Here is a 24,150-nt window from a genome sequence, read left to right as displayed (position 1 = left end):
ACCAATTTTGCAGCTAGGAAGTAGCGGGGAAGAGAAGTGAATCCAGAATGGCCTAACTTCAAAAGCCATGTTCCAGGTTACTTATCGGCATAAGTGAAAAGTTTTATAAGGTGGAAGAAAAATCACCAGCTTAGATTTACATCCCTGCCCTGCCACATGTTAGCTGGGTAATGTTTAGCATCAATTTCCTTACCGGTGAATTGAAGACAATGATATGCATATCATACTTAAGGCAGTTGTAACAATTTAAATAATGGCATAAAGTCCTGCCACAAAGTAAGCTCTTTATAAATGTCAGTTGTTCTCTCTTCTTAATATTATTCTTCCCCCACTGTCTCCTACCACATGTTAATTTTACACTCACAAGATTCAAACAAGCAGATGTACTTTATATCTCTGCATATAACTTACTTCCCTATGTCCTTCTCCAAAGCATGTAATAGTAATTTGGAGAGCTCTGATTTTTAGAAGGTCTGCATATTTATTTCTTCCAATTTTCAAAAATATATGTGGATACCACAGAACAATTATTTTCAGCACTAACAATGTTACTACGTAAGAAACTACATCTGATGTAGCATTAGAATGAAACTTATCAAAATCAGAATTCCTGCAACCAATTAAATAAAGGCCATTTAAATATTTTCCTAGATAGTATTGTACTCTCTCTGACACAAATGTCAAGTTATGCCAAGTTGTGTAGACACAAATTACCTTAACGTTTATCAGATAATTTTTTACTTTGTAGAAGTCTATAAAATTATTTTACTTTTAGAAGTCTCAGTCTGAAATAATGGAAATCAAGTACAGATGCACGCAATTATAGGTTCAAATAAAACCCAAAATTTTTCTTGGAGTTCATAAACAAGAATGATGAATGGTTCATGAGTCATTGCAGAGATCATTTTGGCTGGACCAGGACCATGTAATTAACTCTAAAGTTAAGTGGTTCTTGGACATGAAAATATGAGGAATAATTATTAACTATGTAATCAGAGACATCTCTAAATTTTCCAGTTTGATTTAGTGCCATCCCTTATTATCCACATACAGGGCTTTAATCCCCTGTATTAAGGATTATATTCTTCATTCAAGAATGATATTCAACAAACACACTGGGTAATCATTGGCTCAGTAAATGACAGGAATGTATGTGGGGCTTAATGAATAAAAGGAAAGATTCACTAATCTCTTCTTGAGCACCTATTATGTGCAAGAATTGTGCTAGATTCTAGGAATACCAAATAAAGTTAGGCATTAAATTCCCCCAAGAAATTTACAGTCTAGTGGGAGATACAAACAAATAAATTGATTACTACAATGTGCAAGGTTCTCACAGACCCAGGCACAATGGGCACCTAAACACATATGCTACAGTCACCATGTGGTCAAAATATAAAATAGAGTTTATTGGTGACAAACTTGCTTGCAGAGGGATAGTAACCACATAACGCTCTGGGTTCTCATTTTGCCATGTAGTGGTGTGCTTAAGCCAGCCACAGCAAGACTGTGCCCCTGAAACACTCTTCATATTCATACAGAAAGGTCAGGGTCCTCTAGATGATTACTTAACAATGGAATATTCTATAAGAAAATGGCTTTGTTATCAAGGAGGAGCCTATAGAGATTGGTCCCTGGATCAGCTTGTTCTTCAAGTGAGTTACTCAGATTTGCTGAGCCAACAACTTGGGATATTAATCTCAAGGACTATCTGAATTTGCTTCTTCTTACTCTGAAAGGCCAGAGGATGGCATGAGGATTCAGAGAAGGTTTCCAAGAGGAGGACATTAGAACTGAATTTTGAAGAGGTTTGCAAAATGAGTAAGAGGAAGATCGTTCTGGTAAAGAGAAGAGCAAATAAGAGTAAATAGCATAAAAGACCCCTCATAGTCAGCACACTCCTGGAACTGCAAATGGTTCAGTGTCACTGTATAATAGTTAGAAGTACATAAGTCTTCAAAACAATGAGGAATTCATCAGCATATATTCTTTCTATTTAGCCTTCATTTGCTGATGTTGGGGAAAAGGAATTGCCAAATGACTAAGAAAACAAAGATGACAAATTCTACCTCTTAAGTTTAAAAAGCCACTGGTTTAGGTGTAGACCAGAAATATTCTGATGCATAGGTACAGACAGAACATTCTTGCTCCTTGTCTAGATAAAAATGGTTTCCTGGGAGAGGGGAGAGGAGAGATACCAAGTAGACAGAAGAAATCTTCAAACCCCAGGAAGCTACCAGGAGTCTCCAGAGACAGATGCTAAAAAGATGCAAAACAACACCCGGAGACTATTCTATCTTTGTGCAGTGACCCCTGAATCTCTTGATTCCATCTAGTGAGACCTGTTGATCAAAACTATCCTATTGCCTTTTGATTATCCAACAGGATGAAGGCCCTCTTGTGCCCTAAGACCGTATTTAGCTCTTCAAACAGCTCACAACTTGAAGACAACTCCCATTTTTAAGAGCCTAAGATATTGCAAGTTCCTATGGACCATGGACCTCCAGAGGGGTAGGGATGGTATGGGAAGGGGAGTGTGTCCAATGGTCAAATATGTGGTAATGGAGCTAAATACATGGTAGAATATCAAATATAGGGAGCCTGTGAGACTAATATGTTTATTTTCCAGAATGGAATATCCACAGTAAGGAGGGTTTAGACAACTATGAGGAGGACCAGTCATGGTGAAAACCAGTGAAATCTCTTGAAATCCTTTGGGACACTTATAAAAATCAGCATTGCAGGGGCACCTGGGTGGCTCAGATGGTTAAGCGTCTGCCTTCGGCTCAGGTCATGATCCCAGGGTCCAGGGATCGAGTCCCAGATCGGGCTCCTGACTCAGCGGGGAGTCTGCTTCTTCCTCTCCCTCTGCCTCTCCCACTGCTCATGCTCTCTCTCTCTCTGTATCTCTGTGTCTCAAATGAATAAATTAAATCTTTTTTAAAAAAAATTAATTAAGGGCGCCTGGGTGGCTCAGTTGGTTAAGCGACTGCTTTCGGCTCAGGTCATGATCCTGGAGTCCCTGGATCGAGTCCCGCATCGGGCTCCCTGCTCGGCAGGGAGCCTGCTTCTCCCTCTGACCCTCCCCCCTCTCATGTGCTCTCTCTCTCATTCTCTCTGTCTCAAATAAATAAATAAAATCTTTAAAAAAAATTAATTAAAAAAAATCAGCATTGCAAATTCCTCTTTTTATTTATTTGTTTAGAATACCAAACGAAAAAAAATCTTTAGAAATCTTCATAAGTGTATTTAAGAAAAAGGATTATTAATGTTAATTTCTTTTGCTCTTATTTTTACTATTGTGTAGTATGAATATCATTAAATGAAACACTGAATTCCAAATTATGGTATTTCAACCTGTGTTCATGCACTGATCTTAGTCTTTTGGATAAATTGTTTTTCTCTCCTGATTATCAGAATACTAAAAATACTTTAAAATAAAAGAATTCCAAATTTCAGGGAAAAAATACAAAAAAAAAAGGAGAAAATCATATGTCATCCTAGCAGCCCAAGAAAACCAGTTTTCACATTGTTAACCTGAGGCCTTTATTCCTTCCAGTCTTTTCATCATGTGATCTTTCTTTCATGTAGTTGAGATCATACTGTTGATAAAATTTTTCTTATTCTTTAACTTAAATATATCAAAAGCATTTGCACATGTTCTTGAAACCAAGAAATTGTTCATTTTCTAAACTTGTTTTACTCGTGGTTTTAATCATATGCTTGTCTCCACATATTTCCAGGCAGAGAGCAGGAACAAGGTGAAGTTCCTGGGAATGAGAACAGCCCCTGAAGATGTAACAGTGACTGGAAGGAAGGGAGTATATGGAGGTAGGATCGGGATACCTGTCTGCCTCATTGCCCGCTAGAGAGCACAGACTTTGGAATCTGTCTCAAATAAACCTCTGGTACCAGGTATGTTTGAGCATCTTAAAGGGCAGAGAAAAAGAACTTCATCAAACTTACAGAATAGATTTATGAACTGTTAGCACCTGCTTTGTTAATGAATTTTTCCTAATAAATATTATATGTGTTGAAAGTTTCATTTGACACTGGCTTTCATTATAAACCAGCAAGGTTTTGGGGGAGTAACCCTTACCATCTCAAATTTTATTGACAGATACTCTTTTCTACCAAGAAGAATACAAGAAAACTGAATTGCTTAGGAAAATTTGCAACAACTGCACAACTCCAGTGCATCAGTTCTCCAGTGCCCAGGATAGAATCTTGCTTCTCAGTAACAGCTTCCCCGGTATAGAAGCTGTGACTGCCACTTCAGCTTCCCTAAGGTTTGTGGATAAGGAATGGCCATGGGAAAAACAAAATGCTCTGTTACTATAATGTTGTTGTTGCCAGTGATGGCTACAGAATCCCTGCTGCCAAAACCATAAAGAAAGCCCCTGTCCTACCCAAACTGCTGAAATGATCTTTACTGTTGCTATCCAGAAGGTATTATAAACTAGGATTACACTAAGAGCCATTCTCTTGCCTCCCACCACCCCCCTCAATTCCATCCCCTCACACAAGAGAAACATATGGACCTAAAACCTTATACTTCCAATGCCTGACTCCACTCAGGGGATCCCCGTAGTAAGCCTACCTTTCCTCCTTTTTTCCTAGTTCCTTACAGAGCAATCCAAATTATACAGATCTTCATTTTCTTCCATTGGGAAACACATTACAGACTATTTTCCCCAGGCAGAGGATAAGACTAGCTAAGCATTACATTTATATTCAACATCTCTCATTTATTCAAGTCTAGTATTTAAGCAGGGATGGTATCCAGATCTCCTGAGAAGTTTTTTCAAAATAAGTATACCTACCCCCCTCTCAGAGAATCAGGTTCATTTCTCTTGGTGGGCCCAGGCATGTATAAATGGAAAAAATCCAGGCTATTCACATTTATAACCACATTTCAGAGGGGGGAGGGTCAGAGGGAGAAGCAGACCCCCCCCACACCCCCGCTGAGCAGGGAGCCCAATGTGGGACTTGATCCCGGGACTCCAGGATCATGACTTGAGCCGAAGGCAGTTGCTTAACCAACTGAGCCACCCAGGCGCCCTTGATACACATTTTCAAAATACTTCATTTCCTAAAATTGTGGAAGAGCAGCCCTAAGATGTTCCCAGCTGTTTTTCTTGCATTCTTGGCTGCCATATTAGAATGGTTCTTAAGGACTGGGGTTGCCTTTCTACTCCTCCTCTCTTTTTAGGTGGCCTGGCATAGACCAACCAGGACACTTTTTATCATATTTTTCTAGGTCTTGGATTACACAGGCAAATTGGAATATTGGGTTGGAGCAATAAATATCTTTCTGGTTGCACAAGCCTGGTCTCCAGGCTTGGGCTCCATGCAGTTCTGTACTTCACTATGCGGGGCAAGGAGCATACAGCTGAGAGGCAATGTTACCCAATCTGATGGTGACAAAATGGAATTGGTAAAAAATCAAGCAGGTCAAGAATTAAGAGTTGCTGAGGGGCTCATATAGGAAGGCAAAAGGAAGGGGAGGGAGTATTTGTGAGACCCTATTGGCCATGCTTGGCATATATTACAACATATTTGCAAACGCTAGGAAATCCCTGAGCTGGGCAGCACATGTTTACTGTGGCTTGTTATATAAGCCTGAGGCCTGTGGTATGGGTGTGCTGGGTTAAAAGTCTAGAGACACAAGAAGGATGAATAGAAAGGGAGGAATTGGCTTGTCTGGGGATATGCAATGAATTCTTCGGTACCACTGATATTAAAGAACAAGGCTACAACAATCTGCTCTTCTTAGAAATAATTCCCCTATCACTGAATGTTCCAGAATCTCTGGAAAATTTGGTCAAATGAAACTCTTATTATTGAAACACCAAATATTCTGTTCATTTTTCAAACTTGTCATTTTTTCTCTGATAAGAAATGGATTAAGCTTTGTGATTATTTACCCTGTCACCACTTAAATGACTCATTTACAGTGCAGAACAAGAAATGATTTTGTGGACAAAGGCTACATTTGTTTTTGGCTACATTTGCTTCCAGCTGACAAATATTCAGCATCCATGGTGTGCCTGCCCTGTGTGCTTTTGCACTAGGTGGGAAATATTTGACCTGTGTTTTCTTGTAAATCAGGAGATTCTAAACTTGCTTCAAAATAAGTGAAACTTTAAAATTATGCCACAGTTTTATCCTGCAAGGATATCCATTAATTTTTTGATCCAAATTCCTTGCATCATAGCAAGGTTTCAAAATTGCAAAATATAAATTTTTCAAGGGAACACTGGAAACCAGTTGTAAACACTTGAAAAACACGTAGTTGAATCCACAACTCAAAAAGCAATTTTTTAAAAAATTGTTTTTATATTCGTATCATTTTGGTACGAGCAGACAAACTTTCCCTGTGTCTACCTTCCTTCTTTTTGTGCATAATTAATTCATTTCCACCTTCATTCATCATTCATTCAGTAAGTATTCGTTGTGTTTGACATGTGCCAGGTACGGTGTTACGACCTTGAAATAAAAGGGTGAACATAAGTGGTCACCATTCCTACTTCTTGGAACTCTTAATCTGGCAAAAGACAGGCATTAATGAAAATACCACACATTTATAAAATTGCATTTTAAATGTAAAGTATTGTAAAGGAGAATGACAGCATGCCATGAATGAGTATAAAACAGGGATTTAACCTAGTCAGATGAATCAGGAAAGACTTCCTTAAGGATAGGAAGTGAGCTAAGATCTGCACAATAGGTAGGATTTATCTTGGCAAAGACACACAGCAAAGGGAAGAGCATGGACAAAGGCCATGTGGTCAAGGGTGCCTTTTGAGTTCAAGGACCTCAAAGAAGACCCAAGTAGCTGAAGTGAGAGAGCAAGGAGAAGCATAATAGGAGATAAGGCTGAAAAGGTAAAAGACAAGGCCAGATGAGGAAGACTTCCCCTCAAGAAACCCCTCTCACCCTCTTTGATTTTTTCCTTACCCAAAGCGCTCAATCATAGGACTCTTCATTCCCGAAAACACCCCAACACTTTCCCTATATCCATTACTTTCACCTAGAATTTCCTCCCTATCTCCATCACCTGTGATTTTATTCAATTTTCAAGATCCTGTTCAAATTCCATTTTCTCCATGAATCTTTTAGTGATGCCCCAAACAGAATTAATCTTACTCTTTCTCTTTGTATGAACTTTGCATTTTTATTAGAATTTATCATATTCCAGTTTGCCTACATTTTTTTACATATATTTCTCCTTTTCCAAATTGGATGCACCTAGATGGTCGGAATCATCTCTTATTCATTGTATATGAAGCCTAGCATAGATCTTGGGTCGAATAGATGTCTAATAAATTCTTACTAAATTGCATTATAACACCAGACTTCTAGAAAATAAAAAGGCAAGTATGTTCTATTCTTTTCTTTTTTTTTAAGATTTTCTTTCTTTATTTTTGCGAGAGAGAGGAGAGAGCATGAGCGGGGGAGGGGGGAAGGCAGAGGGAGAAGCAGACTCCCCACTGAGCCGGGAGCCCAGTGCAGGACTCCATCCCAGGACCCTGGAATCATGACCTGAGCCAAAGGCAGAGGCTTAACCGGCTGAGCCACCCAGGTACCTCTATTTTCTTTCTTTTTAGGATGTCTTTTGTTTTAAGAAAAGGCAGTAGAGAACAGCAAACATAGCATTGTAGACAGAATCCAAATAGCTGCCTAATATTTATAAAGATTAACTTTATTTTAAAGAAGAAATATACTACTTATTGGCATGATGCATGGCCATTAACTTTCATACATGTACTTTCTGTAATCCTTTTTTATGCACATGCTTGTGCTGCATGCCATTACTGACTTCTTTTAGAAAATGTGATTTCTTAATTTACAATTATGCCTGAGGCTAAATGCAGATTTAGTATTTGTTAGTTTTAACCCTGATGGAGTGGATTTAGGTATTGAGGTGAAATGGTACGTGACTGAGAGAAATGAAATTTAGGGATTAGTGTTAAATGTTGACAACAGACATTGTAATGATCTGTGGCAGTGGGGAATTACTCTTCAATATTATGACAGCAAAGAAAGACAGCAGCATCATTGCTAAGTAAGAGGGAGGGGAGAAAATTTGGGAGAACACAAAAGGAATCTGAACGTCCTTGGGTGAAACTGATTCAACAAAAGAAATTGCAAATGTTTTTAACAGCCTTTATGAAACACTGGGATTTTAAATTTTAGGCAGAGGCAGAGTGGTATAAGCTGAAATGGCATTGAGAGAGACAACAAAAATTATAAAGAGTAATGCGCAGTACCCACTGACAAGTTTTTAAACTGGGATCCACAGATCATTTCAAGGAGTCTGTACACAAATTTTGCATCTGTGTGTATTTTCAGGAGTTCATGAAAGTTAAAAAGCTCTGAGACTGGTATAATTTTCTATTTATTTAATCAAATACATGGTCTGCTATTTACTTTTGAATACTTCATTTTAAACAGTGTGGTATAGTTGTGTCTATTACCTAGTTTTAATTGGCATTCTAGTGTAGCAGTTCACAGAGTGTGGTCCCACACACCACTGGGGTTCTCCAGGACCCATTTAGGTTAAAACTATTTCCATGATAATACTAAAAGGTCATTTACATTTTTTACTGTGTTGACACTTGCACTGTTGGTGCAAAAATAGTGGTCAATAAAACTCCTGGTGCCTCAGCATGTATCAAGGCAGAAGTACCTAAGGTGGTAGCAGTAATTATATTCTTCAGGTTCCAATTCCATTTTTTTGGGGGGGGGAATAGAAATTTCCATTTATTTTCAGTTTACCATAAGAACAACCTGTGTAGTCACTATGCTATCAGGCTAAGTGTTTGCCAAGAGAAATTGTCAAGAAAAATGGAGGGCTCCTGGGTGGCTCAGATGGTTAAGCGTCTGCCTTCGGCTCAGGTCATGATCTCAGGGTCCTGGGATCGAGTCCCACATCGGGTTCCCTGCTCCTTGGGAGCCTGCTTCTCCCTCTGCCTTTCTCTCTCGCTCTGTCTCTCATGAATAAAAAAAAAAAAAAAAGAAAAATGGAGCACAAAACCACTAAACTCAAAACCTTTGAGTTCACAGTAGCAAAATCTGTTACTTAGTGGACAGTGGGAGACAGGTGGGCCACACTAGCCACCAGTACTGACTCACACAGTGAGGGTCCCTTGAGTTACTGCCAGTGGGATACAGAGCAGACTCTTTCTCTCCCCTCTGCACCCATGCTCCTGTCAGCACAGCAGCTTCCCAGGGCTCCAAGTGATTGGGTCTGGCATCACAACTAAAGATCCCATCTCCTGCCAGTTGGGTTAGAGAATAAGTCTGCCTGGAAAGGAAAATTGGACGATCCATCCTTTGATGCACACCTACTTATATTGGACACCCGTATTCTCCTAGCCAACCAAAAGAAAACATCTCTTGAGGAAACCTAGGTCAGGAAGAATTTGCGGAGCTCCCCACAGATGCACACCTCCACTCCCGATGATGAGTTCACCTGACCAAGACAGCCCCTGTCTTCTGTGTCTGGGATCAGACTTCAGGAGTGCTGGTGATTGCAGGGGTCTGCCTGCCCTTCCACAAATGTCCTTCCTCCCTCCCTTAATCCCTCTACCATTCCTGGAGACTTCATGATACACTCCTGAGTACCAACATAGTTTGTAGTGCACAGCCCTGCTCTCAGCACTCTGAACTGCCTGTGCCATGACGAAGACGAGGAGCAGAGAGTTTAGGGAATTCCAGATGGGATAAGACAGAAGTTTCAAATGGAAAAAGACTGTTTTGCCTAAAGCACCCACCCCTTGAAGGGATTCAAGGAGCATGGGGTATGGGCCAGCTGTAACAACAAAGTGGAGGACATACTCGTCTCTTGAATGCATCATGGCGCCTGTCCTGCTGCTTCTCAAATTGTGGAGCTGGGCTATTCCCTTCCTAAGATTTGTCCAACAACTGGACATTCAAGGGAAATACGCTGAGATCCTTAAGAATGTAGAGGAATGTTCTGCTTCCATTTTGCATTACAATTTCTTTCTCAAATTACCTCTCTTCTCTCACATTTTAATATAAACAGCAAGGAGAAAGGAGGCAGCATCTTCAAGATTTGGTTAGAAATCTTCTCATTTAAATATCCATTTTAATCACTTATAAGTTTTACCTTCCACAAAACATTAGAACAGAATTCAGCGAAGTCATTTGCCACTCTACAACAAAGACCTGCTTTCCTCCAGTAACATGTTTCTACTAACATGTTCCTCATTTCCTTCTGAAACTTCACCAAAAGCACCCTTATCATTCAGATTTCTACCAACAGTCTCTTCAAGACAATGAAGGTTTTTCCTAACATGTACCTCAAACTCTTCTAGTCTTTACCCATTACCCAGTTCCAAAGCCACTTCCACATTTTTAGGTATTTGTTACAGCAGCATGCCACTTCTTGATACTAAAATCTGTATTAGTTAGGGTTCTTCAGAGAAACAGAGCCAACAGAAAACATATAGAGAGAGATACATGATTAGAATTTCTACTTTTATTTTAGATCGATTTCTGGATTCTATTCTGTCCATTAATCCATCTATTCAATCCCTAGTATCAAAATTATTCCATTTTCCTAACTTCATCTGTCCCCTTTAAATTTTTTTCATATCAATTCTCAGATGTTTAGTCTTCCAGGTGATTCCCAGGATCATTTTGTAAGGTTTTCCTTGATTCTCTCACCATAAAATAAAAAATAAAAGAAAATAAAATTCTTAGTGCTATATTAGTTGGAATAATATTGCATATAATATTAAATCTAGAGAGAATTCATATAATTAAAATATTGTGTCTTAAGGGTTCTCGTTATGGTCTTGGTGAACTACCTTATAAAAGACTAACCTTTCTGAAAGGAAGAACATCTAGAAAAAGTGGGCACAATTTTTTTTTTAAATGTTTGAAGGCATTAGAGAACTACTACTACTATCAAGACCTAAGGAGTCAAGGTATTATATAGAAGGGAACACAAAGAGGTTAACCAAAGTATTTGACCCTTCTTTTCTCCCAAAAATGAGAGATTGAAAAACTGAGTAGAGTCTTTGGCAGTCTTAGTTTTAGTTATGGGGTTTTAGAGTTCAAGTTTTGCCAAGATAGGAGAACCTTGGTAAACATTCCAGGATTTTATTTGAAACCCCAGAAGACTAGATCCTAAGAATGAGCCCACAGAAATAGATCAGCCCTCAAAAAAACTGACATAGAGCCTTGAGGCCCCTTAGTCCCTGATTGGATTATGCTAACTTATCCCTAGGTAAACTACATGCCAGAAACAAAAGCAAATTCTCTTTAGAAAAAGATAGAATCTCTCATTATTAAATGATTTTTCATAAGCAAGTTCCTGCATTCAATCAAAACTTGTTTTTCGGCAACTTGACACTATGATGTGCCTAAGTGTGATTTTCTTTTTATTTATACTACTCAGAGTTTATTAGTGTTTCTTGAGTCTCTGGTTGGATGTCTTTCCTCACCTTGGGCATACCAAAAGACAGGACCAAATGACTGAAAACTAGGAAAAAGATCTACAGGAAATCCAGATCTTGAAGTTAGTATGTAGGAACTTTAACTATGATTAATACATTCAAGAAAATACAGGAAAGGTGAAAAATTTCAGGCAAGAAGTAGAATCTTCTACTTAAAATCTTAAAAACATATCCATAGAAACACTGAAATTTTAAAATATAATAACTGAAATTAAGAACTCGATAGATGCAAGGACAAAACCAAATAAAAAATTAGAGATCTGGTAAAAAAAGGTTAAGCCAGAAACCAGTGAAAATGGGTATCTCATGAGGTATATGGAAATGAGATAGAAAGATAAAAAAGTAAATGTAACTTCTTCAAATATTCATTTTTATCTGGTTTGGGATTTTGAAACATTACTGATTTATGTATTTTAAAAAGTTTTAAAAGAAACAATAAAGGGGAAAATAAAATAGAAACAAATAAATATAACTATGTATCAGATAACTATGAGAATTAAAAAGAAGCTAGTATCACAACCATAAATTTTATTAAGAATTAACACCAGATTTTACATTTCAATAAAAGAACTTATACCGAACCACACATAAAGATATGGTCTATTATGTTATCTATTCTCATAGGTCAGGTTCCTTAGAAGCAGAATGTGAGATGAGGATTTGTGTGCAAGTGATTTATTGAGAGAATATGCTCAGGAAAATCCTATATGGGAGTGAGGGAAGCAGGTTAGCCAAGTAAAGCAAACTAAGGAGGTGATTTCAGATATAACCTAATCTCAGCCTGATTCCATGTGGAGATCTGAAACATAAATTATATCAGAGTTTGTTCTGCCTAGAGACAAAAGGGCTGGTTACCCTGTATCTGTCAGTCACTGAATATAGGTCATTCCAAGGAAGAGGTATGTAACTCTCAGGTAACCTAGGAGTGATGGGTTCTTTTGCCCATGAACAACCCTCCAGAAAAGATTGGTAGCAGCAACACCTAAACAGCTACAAGTTGGGGGAATATCAAAGCAGTAAAAACAGTTCCTGAGTTGTAAGCAGGGCTACAACAGCTTCTACAACATCCATGTGTAAGTTCCATGGGTGAAGTTCCTCCTAGAATTTGGTTCTAGGAAAAGCATACAGTACAGTCTATCATGGTTAGAATGCTGTAATAGTGATGATGATTATAATTACAAGGTGGTATGCACTATGTGGCATTCATCTCCCATAAAGGGTTTTGCATGTATTAACTAATTTAATTCTTATAACAACCCAACCCTATGATTGATAAACTGTTATTACACTTATTTTTACAGATGAAGAAACTGAGGCACAGAGAGTATAAAGTTACACAGTTAATGGCAGACTGGGATTTGAACTTAGTAAAGTTCTATAGTTTCTTACCTAGTAGAGAAAGAAAAATTTATCTCTTTATCTTGTGTTAGGCTACAACCTGGGTTACAACTGACTGCATTGAGAATTAACACGGGATTCAAAGGCAGCTCTCTCCAGACCAGACACGAAGAAGGCCAGCAGGCTATCGGACGCATTGGATGAGACATCTATTCAGTGATGCTGAAATCTGAATACTGGCCAATTAATCAAATCACCATGTTTAAATGTGACAAAAAGTACATAGTCAGAAGTAGAGGTCAGAGTCTTAGAAGCCAGATATGAGGCTGGCTCATATCTGAATTCTTAATCTCAGGAAACAAACTGAGGGTTGCTGGAGTGGTGGGGGGTGGGAGGGATGGGGTGGCTGGGTGACAGACTTTGGGGAGGGTATGTGCTATGGTGAGCGCTGTGAATTGTATAAGACTGTTGAATCACAAACCTGTACCTCTGAAACAAATAATACATTATATGTTAAAAAAAAAAAAAAAGATAGTAGGAGGTGAGAAATGAAGGGGGAGAAATCGGAGGGGGAGACGAACCATGAGAGACTATGGACTTTGAGAAACAAACTGAGGGTTCTAGAGGGTGGGGGGGTGGGGGGATGGTTTAGGCTGGTGATGGGTATTAGAGGGCACGTACTGAATGGAGCACTGGGTGTTGTACGCAAACAGTGAATCATGGAACACTACATCAAAAACTAATGATGTAATGTATGGTGATTAATGTAACATAATAAAATTTTTTTAAAAATTAAAACTAAACTAAAATAAAAAAAGAAGCCAGTAAGCAGAGGCCTTCAAAGGATAGAAACGGGATCAGTAGATGGAAGTGGAAAGAGGAAGGAGGTAATAAGGGGATGAATGACACATATACATGGCTGGGCACAGAGTGGGAGCAGGAACTCCAAAGGGACTGACAAGAGAACTGAGACACTAGCCTCAGGCTGCCTAAAGTAGTTAATGGGGACACTTGTCTTGTTGTGGCACATCAACCAGCATTTTAGCTCTTGTAATGTATTTTTAACATAATAAAACTTCACCAACTTATTTTTTTCTACCAGCTGAACCTAAGGAAAAGATAAATCCCACCTGATGATCTGGAATGCCTCATTTTATCAGACAAGGAGGCCAAAAAAACCCCACAAAAAACAAAACAAAACCCTTATGTTTCCTTTTATGACTTAGCTGTTGAATGGCATAAAGCTAAATTTAGTTTCTAGACTGGGAACAATTTTATTCCCAGATTCTGATAAAATATTATAGATGTATAAGGATTGCTCATGGCACTTAATTTTTTAATCTTTAATTGTTCTGCTTTGATCCGGGTTTGACATTTTAAGTTTCCTTTTTGAAAGCAAGCACAGCATAAATTTCAAATAGCAATATGGGAGAGACAAAAATATCATTTCATATCAGGTCATGGTGCACAAATATATGACAAAGTAAGTCAATAGACATAAAGTAAAACATCATTGACTAAAAGCATGTGACAAAAGACAGGAGGTTAACTTACACATTAGAGAAGCACACGACCCATTAAAATGAGGCCAAGAGTGCCAAAGAATGAATGGCCAAGGAAACCATTTCCTTGCATAGCAAGGTTGATGTTGGGAACCAGGAAGATGGAGATTCATACTGGTTGTGAATATTCTTATATATGTAACCTTTTGTAAAATCAGCTATTGTAAAAGTTAGTAAGAATGCAAAAATAAAGTGTGAGAATGAATGCAAAGTAACTGAATAAATACATTAAATAGTACTTGACTAGATTAGAACTTTGTCACTTAATGCAGGGATTATTAACTCTAAAAGCCTGTGAAACATCAGTAATAACACACCCTCAGCTGAGAGTACTTAATGGTCTGGAAATTTCCAGATGATCTATACAGACAAATGCAGAAGACTAAAACATCCCGAATCTCAACTAGTCAGAATTCTTAAGGCATAATTACCTTTGTTGTTTTTAGTTTTTTCTATTAACCAAGGGTTTGCCAATTAGTCCATTTTGCTCCTGCTAAAAATATCCATAAATATCATGCTGGGCATCAATTTACATTGTTGTTACGGGATTCTCTTTGACAACATAAATGTTATGACTGAAGGTGCTTTTAAGGAAATACATTGTCACTTGCCACAGAAAATTTTGTAAAAATACTCATCACAGTACCTGGCCCACAGGAAAAATGCTCTGTGCATGTAAAATTAGTATTAGTAGTGATATCATGATTGGCCCACCTATTGTAAAGTGGAATGCAGAAAGACTACTAAGTGATTGAAGATTTCCTTTAATTTTCAACCCAAGTTTCTTTCTATTATAAAGTTTTTCATATTTATTGTATAATTTTTTAAACAGAAAGAAGTAAAAAATAATGTAAATAAATAAATAACTGGGCAACCTTTAGCTGTGTTTGAGGAAATTGAGATTTTAAAATTTCTTCTTTCCTTTAAGAAGTGCAAAATATTTCTACAATCATTCATCATCTATCTGCACAACAGTTCTGTGTAATAAAGGGCAGTCGCTGTACCCAGTGCATGGAAGAAAAAACATACAGAGGTTAAACGACTTGCCTACTTGGCAAAAACAGAACCAGAACCTCTGGCACTTGGTACATGAATCTCTTACCATGTGGCTTAAGAACATCTTGCGACCAAACATTATTAATTACTAAGCACTAAAGTATTCATGAGCACCCCATGGATTGATTTAGGTCCTTAACATGTGGAGGGGAAGCATTTCTTACCTCCTTCTCCTAACAACTAAAAGCGCTGATTAGCTAAAATGTGTTCTTAATAGTTTTAAAATTTAAATTTTCACCTGTGATACCCTTTGAAGATATCATTTAACTCTGAAACAGAAATGAGACTAAAATAAATAGATGGGTACAGTCTTGCAAAGAAAATTAGAAAAATATAACATCTTATAATCAGCCAGCACTCCCTTGAATATACCGCTTACAACTCAACACAAAGCTGGCTTCTAGTGGTAATTATAGAGATGGTAAGAGAGAGTGGATTAGTATATACTGGATGGGTTTGCTGATAAATTAGGTGTGAGAGAAAAACGCTAAATCCCAAATTTTGGGTCCAAGCAGCAGGGTGAATGTAGAATTATTTCCCGAGATGAGGCAAATGGGAAGAGCATGTTTGGGGAGATGAAAAATAAAGAGAATTTGGTTTTGAAAATGTTAAGGTTAAGGTGCTCAAAATCCATTTAGATGGAGATGTCACATAGGCAGTTACATATCTTAGAACAAGACTTACAGGAGTGATCAGCTAGGGATAGAAATGTGGGAGTCATTTGGGTTGCAGGGAACTAGATGGGATCACAAGAGAGTTCAGATCAAGAAGATTTCTGACAACTGAGAATTGAAAGCACTGAACCAAGAGGATCCCACAGAACAGATGGTGCAGTTAGGGAGGTAGGGATGCAGTATAGTATCCCAGAAACCAAGGGAAGAAAGAATTTCAGGACATGTTCCCCAAGTAATGATCAATTCTATTAAATGCTACTAAGAATTCAAATAAGATGACTGAGACTAGACCACTGGGTTTTGCAACTTGATGTTGATTTTTTATGGATCCTGAAAAATGAGATTTCTATTGGAAATAAAGTTCTAATTGAAATGAGTTGAGATGTGAAGTGAGAAATTAGAGACAAAGGATAAACAACCAGTTCTAGTAGCTCAAACAGTGAAACAGAGAAATAAGACAGGAGCTGGAATAACATATGGGGTCAAGCTTTCTGAGTTTGGGAGGGGTTATTTGTTTACACTGACTTGGTTTGTTTGCTTTGTTAAATATGAGATATAGTACAGCATGTCTATGCTGTTGAGAATAGTATAATAAGGAGAAAAAAATGATGGTACAGAGGCAAGGAGGAATACAAAGCCCTTGAACAGAAGAGTGATGTCAAGCGTACAAGTGATACATGAGCCGTAGTTTCCAGCATGGACAATTCTTCTGCTATAATAGGAGAGAAGGTAGACTGCACCAGTATAGAGGCATGTAATTTTAAAAATGGTGGTAAAAAAATGAGGAAGGCTTATTCTGCTTACCCCTATTTTATTAGTGAAAAGAGAAGAAAAGGCATCAGAGTGATTTGGAGGAGAGAGAATTTGGAGGTTGGAGAAGAGAAGATATAAAAAGTGATCTGGGGGAGTGGGAGAATGAACTGACTAGGGAGAACTATAGTAATGCCATCCAGTACTTGGGAACAGTAGCATGGTTCTGTGTTTTCTTCCAGCCATCTCTAACTGTTCATCCACAGGCACAGAGAGTACAGACAGTTGGATTTAATGAAGGTTGGGGTTTACCAGTGAATATGATCATGGGAGAGAAAAACAGCAGAATTAAGAGTGTACAAAGAGTAACGATTATAATAATGACTATGGGATCTAAACTGGATAAGGAGAGGTTTAAGTACATACGCAGATTAATGGAAAAGGCAATAGTAAATGCATTAGAAATATCAGCTGGTTCAAGAATGGAAAACTCTATAGTCCTTATCCCCCTTTCTGCAATGGTACTAATATTTTTATAACAAAAGATTCCTTAGAAATGTTAACTATCATATAATATTATTGTATAACAGTCTACATTAAAATGATACTAATTTGGTGGAAACTCGGTTAAACTTCTACAGTTTCTCAACAAATATCTACAAAATTTCGTTTATGAATTCTAAGCCTAAAGGAGAGTCCAGTTAGACTAGCATTGTCTGTTGGGTTTGTCCAGTACCTAAGTCTATTTTGAATTATTCCTCTCAACCTCTGTATCTAAATGAACGCCCAAGCACTTTGAAATCTTTTTTCCAGAATGCTTCTTTTATTTGTATTATTTCCTTATGACGTTTACCTCAGAACCATAAAGATACAATCTCCATCTAAATACTCCAGCCTACATTGCACTGAAAGATTAACCTTCAGGCTCCCTAAATTATGCACCATTTGCAACCTAATGTGTCTCAAATACAGCTAACATTGCTTTATTTTATGTCTCAACGCAAACTGTTCACATCTATGCAATCCTTTCCAGTTAATCTGGAATCTCCTGTGCTTTTACATTGTTTTATGTCTTCCCCTTTCCTCCCTATTTCTATTCCATACCCCATCGTCTGTATGCCTAAACCTGCCCCTGGAATATTCAGAAGTTCCACTGTGCATTTAGGCAGCTGTGAGGGAGAGACCTTGAGAATCCTGGACAGCAGGGGACCACAGCTAGCTGGCAAAGATCTTCTTTGGCAACCTTGGTTTGGAAACACTTCATAGGCTGTTTCCTGTGAGCTGGGCAGAGAATGCTCTTTTGGAAACCTCCCTCCTAGTCAGCTGCTTGTTGGCTAGCCTCTGTGCAGAAGCATGATCCTTCAAAAGAAGGCAGCAGAAGTTTGCTTGGGAATCATTTGTTAAAGATGAAAATGGTTGTGATTTTGTGAATTCAAACCCTAAGACCCACCAACTTCCTTTCCTTCCTTCAAACATATGGTTTGAATAGAGACAAATAAGTTTAATGATTTAACTAACTTTATTTATCATCTCTCTTCCCCCCACCAAAAAACACCATTTTTTAAAGGGGGGAAAAAGCCTTTGTTTAATTAAGCCATGGAAGTTTGACAGCATAGAACAGCTGGTGACCTAGCTAAATTCTTCAGAAGGTTTGGCCAGAGGGAGGGGCAAATATGTAAGATAACGAGATATTGATATTTTATAGAACATAGTGGAGCTGGTTATTAGATCTACAGAATAAAGACTTTGATCAAATGCCAGGCTATAAATTCTTTTCCTGAACATAAACTCTAAAAGCCTAAGAAAATGTCAGGAAACCTGCTGATTGTTCAGGCTCTATGCAAGAAACATTTCTTTGCACTGTCTTTCTTTTTTTTTTTTAAGAATTTTTTTTTAATTTATTTATTTGAGACAGAGAGAGAGAGAGAGAGCAGGAGCAGTGGGGAGAGGGAGAAGCAGACTCCCTACTGAGCAGAGAGCCCATGTGGGACTCGATCCCAGGACCTGGAGATCATGACCTGAGCCGAAGGCAGACGCTTAACCATCTGAGCCACCCAGGTGCCCCTGCACCGTCTTTCTAATAGTAAGATAAAAATGATGGCCTAACAAAGACAGAATGAAGAGATGTTTGTGGGTGACCTCTTGTGTATAGGAGATGCTTCAGAAGCATTGCAAACTGGGCCTTCTGAAGTATGTCACTACTTCCTCTCCACATGTTCACAGCAGGAGCCCAAATAGCAAGCTGGCCCCCTCCTTGTTTCAGTGCAGAAAGAGGTCAATGTGACTCAGGATAGAAAATTGCCAACGGGAAAGTGAAAACAGACCTAACTGAATAGATTGCAAAAACTGAAGGAAATCACATCAAAGCTCATGAGGCTGACAGAGTGACCCACAGAATGTATAAAGTTCACCACTTTCTCATTGGCATTTTAGGTGCAATTCAGAACAAAGTGTCAGTCCATGAAAATCACATGACTTGGACCTCTAATGCTTTGCTTTCTGCAAAAATGGAATGTTCTGCAAACTCTGCATTTTCTTCCCTGTTATATTTGGTGTCTCTAGGGAGAAATGTCAATGAGTATATTGTTAGAGAATGTTTTTGGTAAAAAACGATCAGAAATCTGGAGCAAGTGTTTGTTTATTTTTCTTAATATACTTTTTAAAGGCTCTATCATAGACTAAACTCAAGGAAATTGATAGTGTCTGGGGAACACATTAAAAATAGGTTATGCATGCAGCCCAACTCAGAAAGCCCCAAAATCAATTGATCAAATATAGGTGGGTCTATTCCTGGATACACACACACACACACAAACACACACACATATAAATATATATATATATTCCTCTGTGTGTGTGTGTGTATATCCTTACACCAATATGATAGTCTTAATTACTATAACTTTATAGTAAATTCTCTTTTTTCCTTTATTCAAAATTATTTTGGCTATTTTTGATCTTTTGCATTTCCATATAAATTTTAGAGTCTGTCAACTTCTAAAAAAAAAAAGCCTTCTGGAATTTTAAATAGCTAAACATTGAAACCATAGACTAATTTGTGAAGAAATGACAGTTTAACAATATGGAGTCATCCAATGCAGAAACATGGTATATCTCTACATTTATTTATGTGTAATTTCTCTCAGCAATGTTTCTTAACTTTTAGTATACAGAACTTGCACATATTTTTAAATTTTTTTCTCTAAATATGTTGGGCTTTTTTTGATGCTACTGTGAATGGTATTGCTTTTAATTTTTATTTTTTAAGTGTTTATTGCTAGTATGTAGTTATTTTTTGTATCCAGTGTTATAAACTGCAATCTTTATAAATGCACTCATTAGTTACAAAAGCTTTGTTTTGTAGATTCATTAAGATTTTCTGTATACATGATCTTATTATCTGAAAACAAAGACAGTTTTACTTTTTTTGTTCCAAATGATATCTTTTTTCCTTATTCTTATTACATAGGTTACCTTTAGTACAATGTTTAATAGTTATGATTAACATTAATATATTTGCCTTGTTTCTGATTTTAGGAGGAGATGGAAGGTCATTCAATCTTTCACTGGTAAGTCTAATGTTAGCTGTGTAATTTTGTTGTAGACACTATAAGTTGAGAAAATTCCCTTCTATTTTTACTTAATCATGAGTGGGTAATGAATTGTATTGAATGCTTTTTCTACCTCTGTTTGGATAATCATGTTTTTATCTTTATTCTGATAAAATAGTGAATTACATTGATTATGAAAAGCTAAACCAAATTTCAGGTCCTGAATTAATCCCATGCCTACCTTTTACTTGACAAAAAAAATTTGAGGATTGTTGCATTGACATTCATGAGAGGTATTGGTTTAAAATTTTATTTTCTTATTTTCTTTCTGGTTTTACTTTTTTTATCAGGTGGTGCTGGTCTCATTAAATGAAGCAGAAAATGTTCATTTATTTCCTTATTTTCCAAAAGAGTTTTTGTCAGATTGGTATTATTTCTTCCTTAAATGTCTAATAGAATTATGTAAAGTCTTCCAGGACTGGAGTTTTCATTGTTCAGATATTTCAGATTACAAATTCAATTTTTTTAACTTAAATAGAGTTATTCACATTTGCTATTTCTTCTTGTGTATGTTTTGTTAATTTGTGTTTTGCAAGTAATTTGTGCATTTCATCTATGTTTAATTTATTTGCATATAATTTTCCATTATATTCCCTTATTATCCTCTTTTTTCTTTTAAAAGATTTATTTATTTATTTTAGAGAAAGAGAGCAGGGGTGGGAAGGCAGAGGGGGAGAGAGAATATCAAGCAAACTCCCCAATGAGCACAGAGCCTGATGTGGGGCTCAATTCCATGACCCTGAGATCATTACCTGAGCCAAAATCAAGAGTCAGACATTTAACTCACTGAACCCTGAGGCACCCCTTCCTTATTATAATCTAAATGTCTATAGGATCACTTATTTCTAATAGTCATAATTTGTGTCTTACTCTTCTTGATCAATATTTCCAGAGCTCTACCAATTTCATTAAGCTTTTCAAAGAAATTATTTTTGGTTACAATTATTTTTCTGTATTATTTGTACATTTTCTATTTTATTGATTTCCAATATTAGCTTAATCACTTCCTTTCTTCTCTTACTTTGGGTTTTATTTGTTCTTCTTTTTCTAACTTTTTAAAGTAGAAGCTTAGATCATTATTTTTTCACATTTCTTCCTTTTTAGTATAAGCATTTAACTTTCTTCTAAACACTAATTTAACTTCATAATATGAGTTTTAATGCTATTTTTGTTATCATTCAGTTCAAAATATTTTGTAATTTTTTTCTTTAGAAGTGTGTTGTATTATTTATAAATATTTGGGGATTTAAAAAACATTTTCAGTTATTTATATCTACTTTAACTTACTTTGGGTCATAAAATTAAAATTACTAACTATATTAAAGCCAGAGTAACAACACTTATATCAGACAAAGAAGATTTTAAACCAAAGACTATAACAAGAGATGAAGAAGGGCGCTATATCATAATAAAGAGGACTATCCAACAAGAAGATCTAAAAATTGTAAATATTTATGCCTCCAACATGAGAGCACCCAAATATATAAAACAATTAATAACAAACATATAGGAACTAATTGATAATAATACAATAATAGTAGGGGACACTCCACTTAAATCAATAGACGGAACATCTAAGCAGGAAGTCAACAAGAAAATGATGGCTTTAAATGACACAGTGGACCAGGTGGACTTAACAGATATATTCAGAACATCCATCCCATCCTAAAGAATCAGAATCACATTTTATTCAAGAACATATGGGACACACAAGGTCTCATACTAGGTCACAAATCAGGGCTCAGCAAGTACAAAAAGATTAAGATCATACCATGCATATTTTCTGACCACAACACTATGAAACTTGAAGTCAATCGCAAGAAAAACTTTGGAAAGACCACAAATATATGGAGGTTAAATAAAATGATACTAAACAATGAATGGGTAAACCAGGAAATCAAAGAAGTTTAGAAATACATGGAAACAAATGAAGATGAAAACACAACAGTTCAAAACCTTTGGGGTGCAGCAAAAGCGGTCATAAGAAGGAAGTATATAGCAATACAGGCCTACCTCATGAGGCAAGAAAATCTCAAATAAATAACCTACCCTTACACCTAAAGAAGCTAGAAAAAACAACAAACAAAGCCTAATGCCAGCAGAAGGGAAATAATAAAAATTAGAGCTGAAATAAATGGTATAGAAATTAAAAAATAATAGAACAGATCAATGAAACCAAGAGCTAGTTCTTTGAAAAAATTAACGAACCTCCAGCCAGACTTATCAAAAAGAAAAGACAAAGGACCCCAATAAATAAAATCACAAGTGAAAGAGGAGAAATAAAAACCAACATCACAGAAATACAATTATGAGAATATTATGAAAAACTATATGCCAACAAATTGGACAATCTGGAAGAAATGGATAAATTCTTAGAAACAAACTATGAACACTAAAACAGGAAGAAATAGAGAATTTGAACAGACCAATAACCAGCAAAGAAATTGAGTCAGTAATCAAAAATAAAAAATCTCCCAATGAACAAAAGTCCAAAGTCAGATGGCATCACAAGTGAATTCTACCAAACACTTAAAGAATAGCTTATACCTATTCTTCTCAAATGATTCCAAAAAATAGAAATGGAAGGAAAGTTTCCAAATTCATTCTATGAGGCCAGTATTACCTTGATACCAAAATCAGACAGACTCCGCTAAAAAAGAAAACCAGTCAATATCCCTGATGAACATGGATGCAAAAATTCTCAATAAAATACTAGCAAATCAAATCCAACAGTACATTAAAAGAATCATTCACCACAATTAAGTAGGATTTATACTTGGGATGCAAGTGTGGTTCAGTATTTGCAAATCAATCAATGTGATACACCACATTAATGAAGGATAAGAACCATATGATCCTTTCAATAGATATAGAAAAAACATTTGACCAAGTATAACATCCATTTATGATAAAAATGAATACCTACCATTTGCATCCACATGGATGGAACTGGAGAGGATTATGCTAAGTGAAATAAGTCAAGCAGAGAAAGACAATTATCATATGGTTTCACTCATATGTGGAACATAAGGAATAGCGTGGAGGACCACAGGGGAAGGGAGGGAAAACTGAATGGGAAGAAATCAGAGAGGGAGACAAACCATGAGACACTCTGGACTCTGAGAAACAAACTGAGGGTTACAGAAGGGAGGAGAGTGGGGAGATGGTAACTGGGTGATGGGTATTAAGGAGGGCACGTGTTGTGATGAGCACTGGGTGTTATACACAAATAATGAATCACTGAGCACTACATCAAAAACTAATGATGTACTATATGTTGGTTAACTGAACATAAAAAAAAAAACAACCCTTAACAAAGTAAGGTTAGAAGGAGTATACCTCAACATAATAAAGGCCATATATGAAAAACCCACAGCTAGTATCATCCTCAATGGGGAAAAACTGAGAGCTTTTCCTCTACAGTCAGGAACAAGACAGGGATGTTCATTCTCACCACTGTTATTTAACATAGTACTGGAAGTCCTAGCCACAGAAATCAGATCTTCAGGGAAATAAATTTCAAAACTACAATGAGATATCATTTCACATCTGTCAGAATGGCTAAAATCAACAACACAAGAAACAACAGGTTTTGGTGAGGATGGGGACCACTCTTGCACTGTTAGTGGGAATGCAAACTGGTACAGCCACTTTGGAAAACAGTATGGAG

At 36.9% G+C, this 24,150-nt stretch overlaps 1 protein-coding gene and 1 long non-coding RNA gene across 3 annotated transcripts in view; both read right to left on the bottom strand.

The window, feature by feature from the left end:
• Positions 1-6,193, bottom strand: part of LOC118006416 — a 59,076-nt gene extending 52,883 nt beyond the window's left edge. The window contains exon 1 of the long non-coding RNA XR_004678066.1: positions 4,824-6,193. This is a non-coding gene — a long non-coding RNA (uncharacterized LOC118006416). The remainder of the gene's footprint in view (positions 1-4,823) is intronic.
• The window catches only part of LOC118006413 (F-box only protein 4), a 382,076-nt gene that overhangs the window by 148,818 nt on the left and 209,108 nt on the right, over positions 1-24,150 (bottom strand). The window lies entirely within an intron of this gene.

This window comes from Mirounga leonina, unplaced genomic scaffold, assembly GCF_011800145.1.
Source record: "Mirounga leonina isolate KUSES-001 unplaced genomic scaffold, KU_Mleo_1.0 Mir_96, whole genome shotgun sequence".
Classification (NCBI taxonomy): domain Eukaryota; kingdom Metazoa; phylum Chordata; class Mammalia; order Carnivora; family Phocidae; genus Mirounga; species Mirounga leonina.
Note: the sequence above shows the minus strand (reverse complement) of the source record. Positions and strands in the feature narration are given on the sequence as shown.